This window comes from Taudactylus pleione, unplaced genomic scaffold, assembly GCF_031769625.1.
Source record: "Taudactylus pleione unplaced genomic scaffold, aTauple2 ptg000005l, whole genome shotgun sequence".
NCBI classification, from domain to species: Eukaryota; Metazoa; Chordata; class Amphibia; order Anura; family Myobatrachidae; genus Taudactylus; species Taudactylus pleione.
The window spans coordinates 4,580,968-4,598,836 of NW_028284408.1; the positions used below are offsets into that span (position 1 = coordinate 4,580,968).

Genomic DNA, 17,869 nt, shown 5'->3' on the forward strand with positions numbered 1-17,869 from the left:
AATGTTGCAAGCCCCATTGGCCTGTGTATGCTAGCAATGCAGTTTTTGTTGCTGCCAGTTTTTTTTTACTTGTGTGTATAAGATGTACATTTTGATATACGTAGATCATTTTATTTCTGTCCTTTTTTACCTTCCTCCTTATGTATTGCGCATACACTATTATGCAAGTCTCATGACTGGACAGGCAGATCTGCCTCTGGTCTTTGAATCACTTGAAATAGGATCACCACCAACATTTAATGATATTACTATAGTGGTGTTCACTCATGTGCACTCCAACTATTTGCTCTATGTAACAGGGTCCTGGCACATACAATAGTAGGAGAGATGTGACACAGCTCGTGAAGAGAAAAGAAATAACCATTTGGATGCGTCTTGGGTTCCCAAAGAGTTCCAAGAAAACTGCAGTTTTCTTCAATAAATCTGGGTGCTGTAGTCACATAGCAAAAATACACACACAAAGCTTCAGTCCCAAAGAACCAAAAGAGACCAGCACACCACCTTAATAAAGTGCAATATTCTTTTTTTTTATATATCATAGCAGCCCTAAAACAACATAAAGTAAGGTCCTTGAAGAAGGTGGTTGTACCACCGAAACAGCAGTTGGATCATGCTGCTTGGCTACATTCGAGGTTCATGCTATTTCCTCTTCCAACCAGTTCACCTTTGAGTAACTCTCATCTATTGTCCTCCTGGCCGTAACTTCAAATTCCTTGACCGTTTTGTTTGCTGGCTCCTCCACTTGCTCTCCTCAGACCCTCCCTTCTCAGACCTTCCCTTCCTAATTTCAGGTGACTTCAATATCCCAATTGATGCCCCCACTGACCACTCTGCTTTTAAATGTCCTTACCCTCACATCATCATTTGGTCTCTCTCAATGGACTTCCTCACTGACTCATGTGAATGGACACTCACTTGATCTGGTTTTCACTCACCGTTGTGATATCTCTGATTTCACCAGTTAGCCAGTCCCCCTCTCTGACCATCATCATGTCTCTTAACTTATCCCTCACTCCTTCTCCACCTCTGCCTCCCAAGTCTGTCATCACCATGCGTAATACTGAGGCTGTGGACACTGTATTATTATCCTCCCTGCTTTACTCTCTTCTCTACTATGTTCTCTCCTGCTCTGACCAAGCAGTTTCCCTATACAATGCCTCCTTTGCTTCTGCTCTAGACTCAGGTGCTCAGGTGGTCACTACTCACCCTTGCAGATCCATACCTTAACCTTGTCATTCCAAATGCACAAGAGACCTGGAAAAGTGTACGTGAACTGCCGAGCAACAGTGAGGGAAACAATGCAGACTTCCTCCATTTCAAATGTTTGGTTATGACCTACAGTGCTGCTTACTCCTCGCAACAGTCATTTTTCAAGATCCTTCATTTTCCCAGTCCTCCAACCCCTGGCATCTCTTCACCACTTCCAACTCCGCCCTCTGACTCCCCTCCTTACCTTAAGCTGATCTGAGCAACTACCATTTTTCTTTGTAAGTTTGGAGAGGCATGAAGGCAGTCAGCATTAGGAGGAGGTGCTGATGCTTATAGTGCCATGTGGAGGTTTTTTTGGGGTACCTCCAAGGTAAGTTAGCTCTCAGCTTATATATGTACTGTTATCATGCAGTACATCAATTGTAATTATATGACCCAGAGTGGGTGCTACCATTATGTAGCAATAATTATTTTGGGGTGAGCATTTGGGAGTGGGGCCCCCGGGGGGGTTCTGACTGGGCCTTTCTCATGGCATCACCACTTAATTCACATAGAATACTTTTATGACTTCTCTATTTGTTTGTACATTATATATGTCATTTTAATTCTTTATCATTTCATTAACACTTATTGATTTATCTTTACACATCTTTTCTTTATACTTCACTATCACCTTTTTCCCTTTTTCGTGTGATGCCCTGGGGATGGCCCTTGGTTGGAGTTTTTTTGGGGTGCCTTGCTTCTCGGACGTGAGCCCCTTAATATTAGGGAAGCCTGTATAGAGGAGCCTTGACGATTGGCCTGGCGCTTATTCATATATTTGCAAATATGTGTAACCAATACCTCCTAAATCTCTATTATCATGTAGGATTTAAGTATTGTTTTTGCTGCAGTGTGCTGGAGGGCAAATCTCTTTTTTTCTGTCTTCACTACTTCTCTCCCCTACTCACACTCTGCCCTTGTCTTTGTCACCCACTTCATATCTAAATACATAAATCAGGACATCTCATCCCACCAGACCCTCAGCACCCCATCTCCTCCTTTCCTAGCCACCCCTTTCCATCCATTTTACCAACTCTGCCTTCTTTATCCCCAGTATCTGGAGATGGTCTTGGTCCACATCCGGTCCTGCCCCCTTCCACCTCCCCCCTTGACACTATCCCATACTGGCTCCTCCAATACACTCCTGCTGCTGTTCCCATCTTGCCCATCTTTTTAATCTCTCCCTCTCATCAGGCACTGGGCCTGATTCTGACCCGCTCGCGAGCGATTGCAAGCTGGTCGATGGTGCCCAAGTGCGCATGCACACGACGGAGGCGGCTCCGTCATGCGCATGCGGGGGCCCCTAATAACGACGGCCAAGCCGTCATTATGGGTCTCACACCAAAGGGGGTGTGCTGTCGATGGTGATTGACAGCACGCCCCCTTTGGTGGGCGTGTCGGGGGCGTGGCTGCCCAGATGGAGGCGTTCCAATGGGAACGCCTACCATCTGGGTCCGGCCCCACTGACATCACTAGTGATGTCAGTGGGAGTGCTTTTGGCTCTGATAGAGCCAAAAGCACTCCTGGGCTTGCGGCAGCGATACCCTACCGCAGGGTCTCGTCGCAAGCCCGATGGTCGCGATGGTCTTGACCATCGCGACCATCATTTTGGCCGCTCGCTATAGCTGTGGGTGGTCACCCAAAGCTATGCAAGCGGCCAGGGGGCCGCTCCAAAAGGGAGCAAGGACGGCCCTGATTCAGAGCGAGCGCTCTGTCAGAGCGTCCGGCTCTGAATCAGGGGCACTGTTCCCTCAGCAGTATAGCATAACCTTGTCTCCGCCATCCTTAAAAATCCCAATCTTGATCCTGACATTCTAACTACTGCCCCATCTTTCTCTCCCATTTGCCTCCAAACTCCTTGAACGTATTGACTGCAACTGCCTTTCTTTCCTCACGCTCCCTGCTTGACCCATTTCAGTCCAGCTTTTGTCCTGTTTTCTCCACAGAAACTGCCCTCACTAAACTCAACAGTGATATCCTTGCTGCCAAAGCCAACGACCAATACCTTCTGCTCATTCTCCTTAACCTCTCTGCTGCATTTGACACTGTGGACCACCCTTTCCTCCTGCAAATCCTTCACCCCCTCTTTCTATGTGATATTGCCCTCTCCTGGCTATCCTCCTACCATTCTGACCGTTCTCTCCTCTCGTGACTCCACTCCCCCCTCACTTCCTCTACCAGTAGGTATCCTCCTAAGTTCTGTTCTTTGACCTCTCCTCTCTCTTTACATCCTCTTTTGCTGAGCTAAAATGCTCTTTAGGCTTCCAATACCATCTCTATGCTGATGACACTCACATCTCCCTCTCCTCCCATGACCTCTCTCACCTCACTCAAATCTCCAACTGTCTTTTTGCTATTCCTTCCTGGATGTCCCGCTGCTTTCTTAAACTTAACATGTCTAAGACTTAGATGATCATCTTCCCATTCTCCCAAATAACTTTGCCTCTCACAATTTTATTATCTATTGCACTGTCTTGAAGTTATCCTTGACTCCTCCCTCTCCTTTAAACCACATTCAGTACCTTTCACAGTTCTGCCATTTCCATATCAGAAATATCTCCAGGATCAGACCTTTTCTCACAATCATCCACTCACTGGTCATCTCCAGATTGGATTACTGTAACCTTCTATTATCTGGTCACCCACATGCCTCTCCACTCAATCTGTCCTCAATGCTGCTGCCCGGCTCTTTCGCTCCAAATGTACAACATCTACCTCCCCTCTCCTACAAGCCCTACATTGGCTCTTCTTTACAAAGCCCTCACCCAATCCTCTTCTAATTACGTTTCAGAACATCTCTCTTCACACTCCCACCCACCCATTTCACTCCACAAATGCATGCCACCTCTCTTCCCAACTGATCACTTCCTGCAATTCCCGCCTCCAAGATTTTGACTGTGTTGCTCCGTACCTCTGGAACTCTGTCCCTATCAAACTCTCCACCTCTCTACAAATCTTCAAACAGGCTCTCAAAACCAACTTCTTTATCAAAGGCTTCTAACACTCATCCTAACCCACTGCTCTGTGCTCAATGTCACCCCTGTCTGTCTGCCCCCTAATCTTTTGAATGCAAGCTCTGATGAGCAGGGCCCGCTTTCCTCATATGCTCCTCCTTCCTCTATATCGTCCTACCTACAAAGGTCCCTAATCCTTTGGGATCTGCTGCCCATATGCTTATTTGAATATTATAACCGCTGATGCAGCGAAGTTTATAAACCATGTCCTTGTCCTACAATGTTCTGTCCTGTAAGTCACTTTTTTCTTGTTTGGTTCATTCTGTTTGTGTATTTTGTAAGGTCTGGCTTGTAGTGTCATTTAAGCAAAGGAGGATAATAATTATGTATGTGTTGATGATGTAATTGCTCCTAATGACATGCTAAGAACCAGTGTCTTAGCATGTCACTAACGTGTATGCCAGGTCTACTGAATATTTGTCAAGCAGTTCCTCACTGAAACCTAGCAATTGATTGCACAACTTTGTTTATTTATTGTTTTTGTATACTGCTTAACTATGCTGCACTATACAGAGAATATTTAGCCATTAATTTAATTACCTCACTAAAGTGGGGTTTACAATCAATGGGGAGAGATTTATCAAAGCCTGGAGAGAAATAAAGTGGAGAGAGATGAAGTACCAACCAATCAGCCCCTAGTTGTCATTTTTGAAACAACCTGTAAATTGACAGTTAGAAGCTGATTGGTTAGTACTTTCTCTTTTGCAAGCTTTGATAAATCTCCCTCTAAATTCCTTACTACACACACACGCTAGAGTTAATATTGTTAGAAGCCAATTCACATACCTGTATGTATTTGGAGTCTGGGAGGAAACTGGATCACTCAAATGAAAAACACACACAAGGATGGGGGGGGGGAACCATGTGAAATTCCATACAGAAGGGGACCTTATTTGAATAGACCGCATGACCCTGCTACTGTGAGGCAGCACTGCTTACCACTGTGCCGTTGCAAATGCTAGATGATGCTATGCATATCATCATGGCTACTTGAGAGCATTTGATTTACTAGATTTTCAAATAATTAATATAGCTTTATCTTGTGATGTCCTTAAATAATTTTACACAGTTGTCTTACCTTTTTTGTAACATGTAAAATGAGAACGGAGAGAAGTCTGCACAGAAAGATTATATATGGGAGTCATATGGTGTTAACCAACATACTGGTATAAATATATACCTATTACAGGGTTAAATCACTCAAGTTGGTGGTGCTAAGTATGCACATAATATGGGAGAGAAGACGGCTCTTTTTCTGGGGCACTCTTATATGTAATATATAGATTAAAATATAACTTTTATTGAAGTCAAATACAATATTGTTTCTCTAGAAAGTGTGAGTCCAAAACATTGTTAGGACAGTGGAATGGTTCCTTATCTATATGGACATAGCATTTAGGGCCTCATTCAGAGGCGGACGGAGGATGCAAGCGGTCGCTCAGAAACTGGGCGGCCACTTGCATCCTGACCGCCCGCCTCTGTTGCGGTCGTTAGGCTGTGGGTTAACACCCACAGCTCTAACGACCGCTCGGGTGATGGTCGCCATGGTCAGAGACCATCGCGACCATCGGGGCTTACGACGAGACCCTAGGGTAGGGTCTCCCTTGTCGTAAGCCCCGGAGAGCTTCTGGCTCTGTCTGAGCCGGAAGCTCTCCACTGACATCACTAGTGATGTCAGTGGGGCCTCCCCCAAACGGCAGGCGTTCCCATGGGAACGCCTCCGTTTGGGCTGCCACCCCCCCGGCCCGCCTTTCAAACGGGGCGAGCTGTCAATCAACATCGACAGCTCGCCCCCTTTGGATCGAGACCCGCTACGACCGGCGCTGTCGGTCGTAGCTGGTCTCACGAATGCGCGCGACGGCGCCGTCGTGCGCATGCTCTGTGGGAGGCCATCGACCCGGTCCGGGCGCATCGGCTAATGACCCCCCTAGTGTGTACATCAACTCAGATGTGTCCAAACAAGGAACCTAAACAGCAAGGTGGAAATCTGTTAAAACAATAATAAAGAACTTCCGTTCAAATAAAATCACATATATGAACCTGGATGCATACAGTCATCACTCAAATTTGTGTATATCTCAAAATAGGTTACCACATACCCACGAACCTCTTCTAACTGTTAATGTGAGTGGTCCTATTACGGAGTATATCACATGACTATTGTATTGAAATCAACCTATTTGTTAGTAGGTAAACTGATCTCTCAGACCAAAAAAATCAGATAACCAGACAGATGATTATAGCTCTTATGAATCTCTTTTGTTCAACACAGGTGTTATGTGGCAACAGACATAAGTTAATTTGGCTGGCTAATATCTCATCTAATTACCAATATGTCACTCATATGTCACCCATGTATGTGATATAGATTACCTAAATTCAACTCATAGTACATCTATATATTGGGCACACTTTCATAGTCTAATCACAAAACAAGTAATACAATATGTCCCACTGTTTGGAGGGATTCCGGGTCATATATTTGTCCTGTGATTGCACATTCTATTACATTGTACATTTGCTCATCATGCTGGTCAGTATGGAGGTAGTCCCAAATGTCAATAAATGTACATAGACACGGAGATATGATAATGGTCTGAATAATACAGTTACCAGTGGATATGGTGTTTCATATACAGTAGATAAAAATCATTAGATGTAAGCTCACACACAGTATACAAACAGACACGGTGGTCTGATAAAGGTAATACAGTTACTATAGTGTGATACAGTTACCATTGTAGATACCCAGGGTGGAGGCAGGGCCGGCGCTACCACTAGGCAGGCTTATGCAGCTACCTAGGGGCGCCGGCCACTAGAGGGCACTTCTTAGGGTGTCTAACTATGGAGGGTGCAGGTGGTGCAGTTGCTATGGGGCCCAGCAGCTTAAGGGTCCCGCCGGCCCAGCGATGGCATCACCTGCACCCTACATTTGCCGGGTGCCCGCTGAGATTGTGTTACCAGCAGGCACCTGGCTATCCCCCCCCTCACCCTCCTCCCCGGCGGCAGCCGGAGGACGGAGCTCACTCCTGAGCTCCGGCTTCCAGGTCCCGCAGCAGTGCACTATGGGAGTAATGTCATGACGTCACTCCCATAGTTCCGAGGAGTGGGTGCCGGAGACTGACTGCAACAGGCACTGGAGCGGGGTTAATTTAAGTTTTTTTTTTTTTTTGTGTATGTGTGTATAGTCCCAGGCCCCGACAGAAAGGGGGCCCGGGTGACAGCAGAGTGCATAAGGGCCAGCGGCATATTGAAGTTGGTGCCGGCCATGAGCAAATCATAGCTGGTGAACCCGGCAGCCAATCAGAAGCGGATGCAGCTGCGGTGGTGGCTCCTGACTGGCTGCCGGTCCACAAGCTTCTTTTGGCTCGCGCCTAGCACCAAATTCGAAATGCCGCCGGGAAAGTGTAAGTGGCGTGAAGGAGCAACAGTACGGCAACGCAACTTCCTGCCAGCTAGGAGAGGCTGGCCATGAAGAGAGTATCCGGGGAAACCGGGAGCAGCAGCGGGGGGAGGAGCTACCTACAGCCACCGCGCCGGCAGTGCGATGTAAAGAGGAAGTGCCCTTCCACTTCACCATCCAGATATTCCTGGTACAGAGACTCCCGTTATCACACCCTCACTTTGCTCTCACCCTGCACTCTCACCCTGTGCTCACCCAGCACCCTCAACCAGCGCTCATCCCCTCACCCGCTCACCCTCAACCTGCACTCTCATACTCTCACTCTGCACCCTCCCCTTGCACTCTCACCCCCTCACCCTGTGTTCATTCAGCACCCTCAACCAGCACTCACCCTGCACTCTCACCCCGCACCCTCAGCCTGCACTCACTTTTCATTCATCCCCTCATCCTGCACTTTCACCCCCTCACCCTCAACCTGCACTTTCACCCTGCACCCTCATCCCCTCACCCTGCACCCTCAACCTGCACTCACCCAGCACCCTCAACCTGCACTCTCACCCTCCGCTCACCCAGCACCCTCAACCTGCACTCTCGCCCTGTACTCACCCCCTCACCCTGCTCTCACCCCCTCACTTTACTCTCACATCCACACACTCACCCCCTCACTGCTCTCACATCCACACTCACCCTGCTCTCACATCCACAACCTTTTTTAAACTGGTTTACACACCAATTGATGCCACACCTCCACCCACAATATTCACAGCAACACCCATCTCTAACAAACTGTCTTCCCACCCAAATTAAGGAGCCCCGTCTGTTTTTCCAGTCTGGGGCCCCACAATTTCTGATGGCAGCCCTGATGGGGACACTACAGGGGCCTTTATTACTGAGGTCACTGCAGGGGGATTCATCACTTTAATTCGAGTCATGTGAATATTATTAGGGCGCTGTGTATGTGTCTGTGAGCTGGGCGGAGGGTTTGGGGAAAACAGGGGCGGCATTGTGAACCTTTGCCTAGGGCGCCCTGAAACCTTGCACCGGCCCTGGGTGGAGGGAGTGGTCAGAATGTGAACCTGTCTGACCACTTCCATAAGCTGGACGCGTGTTTCACCTGCTGTGAGGCTTGTTCACTATGTCATTTCCAAACTGTATCACACTATAAAGTGTCCCCTGTAGCTCTGGCGGCAGGCAGGGCGCCGGAGCTAGAGAGGGCAATCTTGTGCGCGCGCGTCCGAAAAGGGGGCGTGGTTATGAAAAGGGGGCGTGTCTATAAGACGCGTCCCCTTTTCGTCATACTTGGGGGCGTGCCCGGTACTTACGGACATGCCGGGCAGCCCCTAAGCGCTGCAGAAAGGGAGAATAGATGCCGGGCGCATGCGACCGGCGTCTATTCTCCGGCGGTGACCGGGACACCGCATGTTTCTCCACCCGCGGGACACTGCATCCCGCGGGTGAGAACGGCTCCTGCAGGCTGTTAGGGCAGGGCGCTTTTTGCCCTCCAGAAGGAGGGCAGGGCGCCGCGCCCCGCTAAAACAGCCTAGCAGGAACGCTAACTATAGTAACTGTATTACCTTTATCAGACCACCGTGTCTGTTTGTATACTGTGTGTGAGCTCACATCTAATGATTTGTATCTACTGTATATGAAACACCATATCCACTCTTAACTGTATTATTCAGAACATTATCAGACCTCTGTGTCTAAATACATTTATTGACATTTGGGACTACCTCCATACTGACCAGCATGATGAGCAAATGTACAATGTAATAGAATGTGCAATCACAGGACAAATATATGACCTGGAATCCTTCCAAACAGTGGGACATATTGTATTACTTGTTTTGTGATTAGACTATGAAAGTGTGCCCAATATATAGATGTACTATGAGTTGAATTTGGGTAATATATATCACATACATGGGTGACATATTGGTAATTCTTTATATATGCATTAGTGACTAATAGTTGATATATTAGCCAGCCGAATTAACTTATGTCTGTTGCCACATATCAACTCCTGTGTTGAACAAAAGAGATTCATATGATCTGTAATCATCTGTATGGTTATCTGTTTTTTTTTGCTCTGAGAGATCTATTTTGTAACATGTTGGTCACTAGTTGATTTACAATTGACCAGTGCTGTACCAGTCCATAAGAAGTGGTACGTTCACTCATACATGTAGTCTGTCAGGCATTCATTTTTTTTCTATTGATTGTCTTCGCACAAGAACAGATCAGCTACCCTTCTATAATCCTCTTTCAAACCTGTCAAATGCAACTAGCAGAATTACACTCAGCAATAGATGTTTGCATTCCTCTAAAGTATTAATCTGCTGACTGAATATATGTGCTAATTTGAAGTTGAATTGAGCTGTGGGATTTTTATTTAATGATTGGCTTCATATAAATGTAAATTACACTGAATCCAGGGATTCCTGAGCTGTTTCATGTTGTTTAAATCAGAAGTGCCAGTATTCACTTTGCTTACGCAGTAAATGGCAATACTACCGCATGCAATTATAAAATGTGCTTACAGTGTCTTTTACTGCCAACCTTCATTGTACATCATCAGATCCTACCTATTAATATGGTGTATCCCTTACTAGACGCCATATATAGGACATACTAAGCCACTGTCTATAAGCTACACCTATTCACTTTTAAATGAAATATTCTTATCTGTAATTATGTAATTACAAAAGCATTTGTGGAGGCATATTTAATTCTGATGCGATTAATTTAATTTCATGAGAAAACAAAGCCAGTGTCACTGTTATTCAAGCTAATCTTCCACAGCCGGATTAAACAATGTCGAGGTTTCCAATTTTCAAATGTACTTTAGCAGTGAACAAATACAGTATGTGTTATATTCTGTAAATCTGATTAATAGACATTTTCCAGTGAACAAATACAGTATGTTTTATGTTCTGTAAATCTGACTAATAGACATTGTGAATTTAAAGTTATATTAATCAAAATGTTCCTGATCATGGGTATAGGTAATATTTATTATCGTGGCAGAAAAAAGTCATATCACCTGTATTTTTAAAGTAAATTACTCACTATTGTGAGATGTACAGAACTAGTGTCAGAATACTTCTTAAGTAGGCTTTTGCTTCTATAGTTGGGCATTCAATATTGATTTATATTTTATTAATTATTCTTAACAGAAAAAATAATATATATAATAAATAATCCCCCCCCCCCTTAATAATAACCCATCGTAATAAAAAAACAACATTGCCATTGAGAAGCAATTAGGATATAAACTCAGGATTCACAACATTTAGGGGTCTATTTATTGAAGCCTCAATATAGCGCCAATTGCCCCCACTCTCTTATAATCTATCCTAATAAAACAACTTTGCCATACAAAAGCAATTAGGATTTCCACTAATGTACAGTTTCCCATATTATGCCATTACAGTCCAGGTTTTAAGGATATCCGTGCTTGAGTCCAGATAGTTAAATCAAATTGACTGAGGTACTAATTAAGTCACCTGTGCTTAAACCTGAATATCCTTAAAACCTGCTCTGTAATGGTGGAGTTTGGGAACCACTGCACTAAAAACTCAAATATTTAGAGCCTTATTTATTGAAGTCTCCCAGCCCATAAGTCCTGCAATAACATATGTTGACGCAAGGTTAGAGCAAATATCTTTTTATCACTGCTGTTTGATTACTTTAGCGCATAATATATATCTGAGATATCTACTGGGTTCAGTACAAATACGATCTGACAGACGGCATTCTCATCTCTTCCCACTGGTTAAAGCCCAGCCACAGAGGAATCTTCTGATCCCATCTCTGCATGCTGCACTCTACTCCCCTCATATTTGTAGTCAATAATCCGGAACAACACCTGTAAATATAGTTCTGGCAATGAGTGTATATTACGCTAATGTGATAAATATTGCTAGAACAGCTGCTTATTGGTGGCAATGTCCCAGCAAACATTTGCTAAAACTACTTTTGGTCATTCATCTCAGTGAGATATTATACTTAATGGGCAATATCTATGATTTTACATATCTAGGCCCCTTAGAATATTAACTTTGTGTAACCTCATACAGGATCAAAGGTACTATATGTAAAATAACGAACACTGTACAAAGTTGTACTTTCAATATCATGAGAGTATTATGTAAGTATTAAATAATGTGCATTCAAATGATGTCTTAAATTACCATTGATAGAAGTCATACAGATCTATACATTTGTTTTCACAATATTAATTTTCAACAAAAATACCAAGAATAACGTTTTGCAGTCTGGATGGCCAATATTTCAGGAAGACTCAACTCCAGTAGCATAACTAGACTTTGTCCACCTCTACTAGGGGTGTCAAGCCATGATTAGGCCCCTATGAGCATTCCGGTTTCATGAAAAAACAGTACATGGAAAAAAGGTAAAATATATTTTAAAATTTCACTCCCCTTTGCCTATCTTAATTAATGTTGTGCCCCTTCCCCTTTTATGTAGCTTGCTAGATAGTTTGACCCCTCCCCTGTATATAACTTGTTCAGTTGTGTCCTTTTGTCCCTCCTGTATGTGGGAAGCAGGATGTATAGTGGGAGAGCATAAGCATGGAAGTCCTGCAGGGCAAGATTCTTGCTTTATGTTAGCCACCTGGTGACGAGCACTACTATGCCAAACTACCAGGTGACAAAACTGACATGCACTAACCACCTATGTGAGGCCCGGCTGTGCCTATTCCTGCCAAGGGGGAAGCATTGCTATCCCACCAACAATTGCTTTCACAGGTCCGTTATGGTTTCTTGTTGCATTCTGTTTTCCAGTAAAAGTACTTAATGTGTATAGTACTTGTCACTGTCATTTATCACATTTTTGTTTTTCTTTTTTTTCTGTAATAGTATACTCTTCACATAACATTTTCATGCAATTTATTACACTGCAAAAATAAAGCTCAACCATGTAGCTATTGAAATAAGATCTGGAAGCATCCATGTTACTGCCTTGTGGCCGCAGAATAGTGTCACTGATTTCTTTGATAAATATTCTCTGAGCCAAGTTATTTATTTATAGGGATAACTATTTTTATATGCATTTTTATATAAAATTACTATCCAAATTGAGTATAGGATGCTTTCAGGTAATATCCCACCTCTTTTAGTTTGGCCAACACCTATTTCTGCCTTTAACCACTATGAGGGGTATTCAATATGAAACGTTAACTTCACTGTCGAAGTTAACGTTTCATATCGGAGTTTTTACCTGCGTTAAAGTATCGGGCGCGCTCCCGCTTATACCCGTATTCAATATAAAATTAACGAAAACGGGAAACTCCGAAGTTGGATTTGCGTAAAGTTACGAATTTTTCCTTAAAAAAATTGTAATACCCCCCTAAAGTAGTAAAAACATGGGGGATCACTATGGGTACTCCCGTTTTAGCCTTTAATTGAAAGTCAGGGATTTAAATAGCCGCAGCAGGTGTTTTTTTCCCGACATTGAAGAAGTGATGCAGAAGAGCACTTAGGTTATTTTTTTTCGTTTTTTTAAGTGGCCCCATGAAAATGGGTACTAGCATATTTTGATGTCCCTAAAGTAAGTTTTTAAAAATTCTGCATTTGTGCACCTGCCGCTATAATTCTATTCTAGAAAACATCTGCCGCATACTTGCAGAATAGCCCTGAACCTATTCCCCTATTGTTAAACAATTTTTTCCCATTTTTTTTTTTCACCCCAATTTTTAAATAAATTTTTTGGGGTGTCCCTATTTTTTTGAAAAACTTTTTTTGACGCAGTTCTTTTTTAAATGTCAGTCCCAGGGGTGCAGGCTATTTTTTTTAAGCCTGCACCCCTAAACCCCAATTCTGCACTTTTTTTCGATACCTATTCAATGGTGAAAACTTATCCCCGTTTTTTTATCAAAGACTTTTCAAAACTGCGATAAGTCTTTGAAATTGAATATGGTGTAAAACTAAAACCTGCGATAATGATGTCATACCTCCGATATTAACGCAAAAACGATGTTATCGCACCCATATTGAATACCCCTATAAGTAGCAAAAGGGGGGGGGGATTCTCCCACAGTACTTCTATAGTTACCTAAAACTATAAGCCTTGGGTGTGGTATGATGTCAACATTGACCATGTTGACACTATTTTTGTGGACACTGATAAATTGTCAACATTGTCCCTGATGGCCCAGCAGTCACTTTCCTGCTCCTTTAGGTGTCCATGTGACCATCACTTTCAGGTCAGACCTCTGTTGCGTCAGTGTTCTAGTGAGTATTCCTTCCCTAACTGCTAACTATCCCTCTAGTGCCTTAACCAACCCCCCCTACACCATAACCTTCCCCCACAGCCTAACCCTTCCACCCGCAGCCATCAGGGGAAGCAGTGGTCTACCTGCTCTGTCCTGGTGGGAAATTACAATGAAATGGAGAACATTACAGATATGAGAGGTCTTGTTACCTTACTTAATAAAATACCCTTGTGTGTATGTGTGAAAATAAAGGCAGAAAGCGTCAACTAGTGTATTAAATAAATGAGACTTAGGATAAGTAAAAGTTAAGTACTGTAAATAAGTATCAAATGCAAATGTACCATATATAAAGCCCCACGAAAACTAATTGGGTAATATTCGCTTGTGATGTGTAAACAACTTCTATGAAACATCTCAGAATCCAGATCCTTCTTTGGAGCTCCAAATCATATAAATAAAAAAACGTCATATAGTGTAATACTTTAAAACTTATATATTACATCATATATTAAGCGTATATTAAAATAGTGCGCCATAGATGTAGTGCAAACAAAGCTCATCTGAGTGACAGGATACACAGCTAAAAAGATGAAAATAATTAAAAACAGGAGAAATGTTTCAATGAGTTTTGTCCATATGAAATTGTCTGAATCCATCAGGATTATATTTTCATATTTTGTGTGTGTGTGTGTGTGTATATATATATATATATATATATATATATATATATATATATATATATATATATGTAAGTAAGTAACAAAAGCTGAGAAACATATTCTGAGCTGATGAACTGTGTATGTGTGCGAGTCTAAATATATGTTTGTTCAGTATATATGGACACTCCATCTTAAGCTATCAATCTTAGTTGCCAGTTGTTACAACAACAAATATTTTTGAATAAATATTTTTTGCGTGTGTATATATAATATATATTTAATGGATGTGTTCTTGGGCAAATTTGTGAGTGAGCCCACTCCCTTGGCTGAGAAGCAACCCCACACATGAATGGTCTCAGGATTCTTTACTGGTGGCATGACACAGGACTGATGGTAGCACTCACCTTTCCTTCTCCGGACAAGCGTTTTTCCAGATGCCCGAAACAATCTGTAAGGGGATTCATCAGAGAAGATAACTTTATCCCAGTTCTCAGCATCCAATCCCCTGTACCTTTTGCAGATTATTAGTCTGTCCCTATCCTCCAAAAGTCTTCATCCTGTGTTATGCCAACAGTAAAGCACCCTGACCATTCATGTGTGGGGTTGCTTCTCAGCCAAGGGAGTGGGATCACTCACAATTTTGCCTAAGAACACAGTCATGAATAAAGAATGGTACCAAAACATCCTCCAAGAGTAACTTCTCCCAACCATCCAAGAACAGTTTGGTGACGAACAATGCATTTTCCAGCATGATGGAGCACCTTGCCATAAGGCAAAAGTGATAACTAAGTGGCTCAGGGAACAAAACATCAAAATTTTGAGTCCATGGCCAGGAAACTCCTCAGACCTTAATCCCATTGAGAACTTGTGGTCAATCCTCAAGAGGCGGGTGGACAAACAAAACCCACAAATTCTGACAAACTCCAAGCATTGATTAGCCAAGAATGGGCGGCTATATGTGGCCCAGAATTTGATTAACGGCATGCCAGGGTGAATTGCAGTGGTCTTGAAAAAGAAGGGTCAACACTGCAAATATTGACTCTCTGCATAAACTTAATGTACTTGTCAAAAAAAAGCCTTTGACACTTGTGAAATGCTTGTAATTTTACTTCAGTATGCCATAGTAACATCTGACAAAAAGGTCTAAAAACACTGAAGCAGCAAACTTTGTGAAAACCAATACTTGTGTCATTCTCAAAACTTTTGGCCATGGCTGTATATGTATGTATGTGTGTGTGTGTGTGTGTGTGTGTACATATATATATATGTACACACACATATATATATATGTATAAATAATGTATAAATAACATATACTTCCTGAGGATGGGGTTTACCGTCCGTCCCAGAGCCATTGAAGTAAACGTATTCTATAGATGAAAAAACAATAGTGCCGTGTTTGTTTGCTGCATTTAACACTTCAGACTTTTGTTAAGTGTACATAGGCACGTTGGTAGCCGTCATCGTTTGCATCGGAGTGCCGGACCTATTTGTGTGTGTGCTTGTGTATATATGTGTGTGTGTATGTGTATATATATATATGTGTTCAAAAGTTTTAGGCAGGTGTGGAAAAAATTCTGCAAAGTAAGAATGCTTTCAAAAATATAAGTTGTTAAAAATAAACTATCAATTAATAAAATGCAAAGTAAATGAACAGGAGAGAAATCTAAATCAGATCAATATTTGGTTGTGACCACCCTTTGCCTTCAACGGCATCAGTTCTTCAAGATACACTTGCACAAAGTCAGGGATTTTGTAGGACTAGTCGGGTATATGATTAACCAGTCATACCAAACAGCTGATAATGATCATAAGTTTAATATGTAGGTTGAAATAGAGGGCCTGATTCAGAGACAGACGCTCTGAAAGAGCACTCGCTCTGAAGCAGGGTTTTTTTTTTTGGTACGGCCTCCTGGCCGCTCGCATAGCTGTGGGTGACCTATTGTGAGCGGCCAGGATAATGGTCGCTTTAGGGTCTCGTTGCTGCATGCCCCAGAGAGCTTCTGGCTCTAAGAGAGCCGCAAGCTCTCCCACTGACATCACTGGTGTGACAGGCCATACACATGGCAAGACTGAGCTCAGCAACAAGACACAAGGTAGTTATACTGCATCAGCAAGGTATCTTCCAGGCAAATATTTCAAAGCAGAGTGGGGCTTCAAGATGTGCTGTTCAATCTCTTTTGAAGAAGAACAAAGAAACAGTCAACGTTGAGGACCGTAGACTCAGTGGTCGTCCAAGGAAACTTAGTGCATCAGATGAAATATACATTATGCTTACTTCCCTTTGAAATCGGAAGATGTCCAGCAGTGCCGTCAGCTCAGAATTGGCAGAAACCAGTGGGGACCCAGATACACTCATCTACTGTTCCGATTAGTCTGGAAAGAAGCTGTCCTCATGGAAGAATTGCAGCCAAAAGCCATTCCTTCAATGTGGAAACAAGGCCAAGCAACTCAACTATGCATGAAAACATAAACTGGGGAGCAGAAAATGGCAGCAGGTGCTCTACACTGATTGAGTCTAAATTTGGAATATTTGGCTGTAACAGAAGGCAGTTTGTTCGTCGAAGGGCTGGAGAGCGGTACAATTATGAGTGTCTGCAGGCAACAGTGACGCATGGTGGAGGTTCCTTGCAAGTTTGGAGCTGCAGTTTAGCAAATGGAGTTGAGGATTTGGTCAGGATTAATGGTGTCCTCAATGCTGAGAAATACAGGCAGGTACTTATCCATCATGCAATATCATCAGGAAGGTGTTTGTCTCCAAATTTATTATACAGCAGGACAATGACCCCAAACATACAGCCAATGTCATTAAGAACTATCTTCAGCGTAAAGAAGAACAAAAGTCCTGGAAGTGATTATATGGACTCCACAGAGCCCTGATCTTAACATCATCGAGTCTGTCTGGGATTACATGAAGAGTCAAAAGGATTTGAGCAAGCTAACATGCATATAAGATCTGTGGTTAGTTCTCCAAGATGTTTGGAACAACCTCCCTTCCGAGTTCCTTCAATAACTGTGTGCAAGTGTACCTAGAAGAATTGATGCTGTTTTGAAGGGTGGTCACATCAAATGCTGATATGATTTAGATTTTGCTAATGTTCAATCACTTTGCATTTTCTTAATTGATAAAAATAAACTATTAACACTTCTATTTTGAAAGCATTCTTACTTTGCAGCATCTTTTCCTGACCTGCCTAAAACTTTAGCACAGCACTTTTACCCAGTCTTATTTCATTTCATTGCTGTTTTATTACTAAATAGTTCTCCATTATAATGCATAAAGGGATATGATAGCACTATATAAGTA

At 42.9% G+C, this 17,869-nt stretch overlaps 1 protein-coding gene across 6 annotated transcripts in view; it reads left to right on the plus strand.

Annotated features, from left to right (window-relative positions):
- The window catches only part of DIAPH3 (diaphanous related formin 3), a 786,386-nt gene that overhangs the window by 602,610 nt on the left and 165,907 nt on the right, over positions 1-17,869 (plus strand). The gene's annotated exons all lie outside the window — the stretch shown is intronic.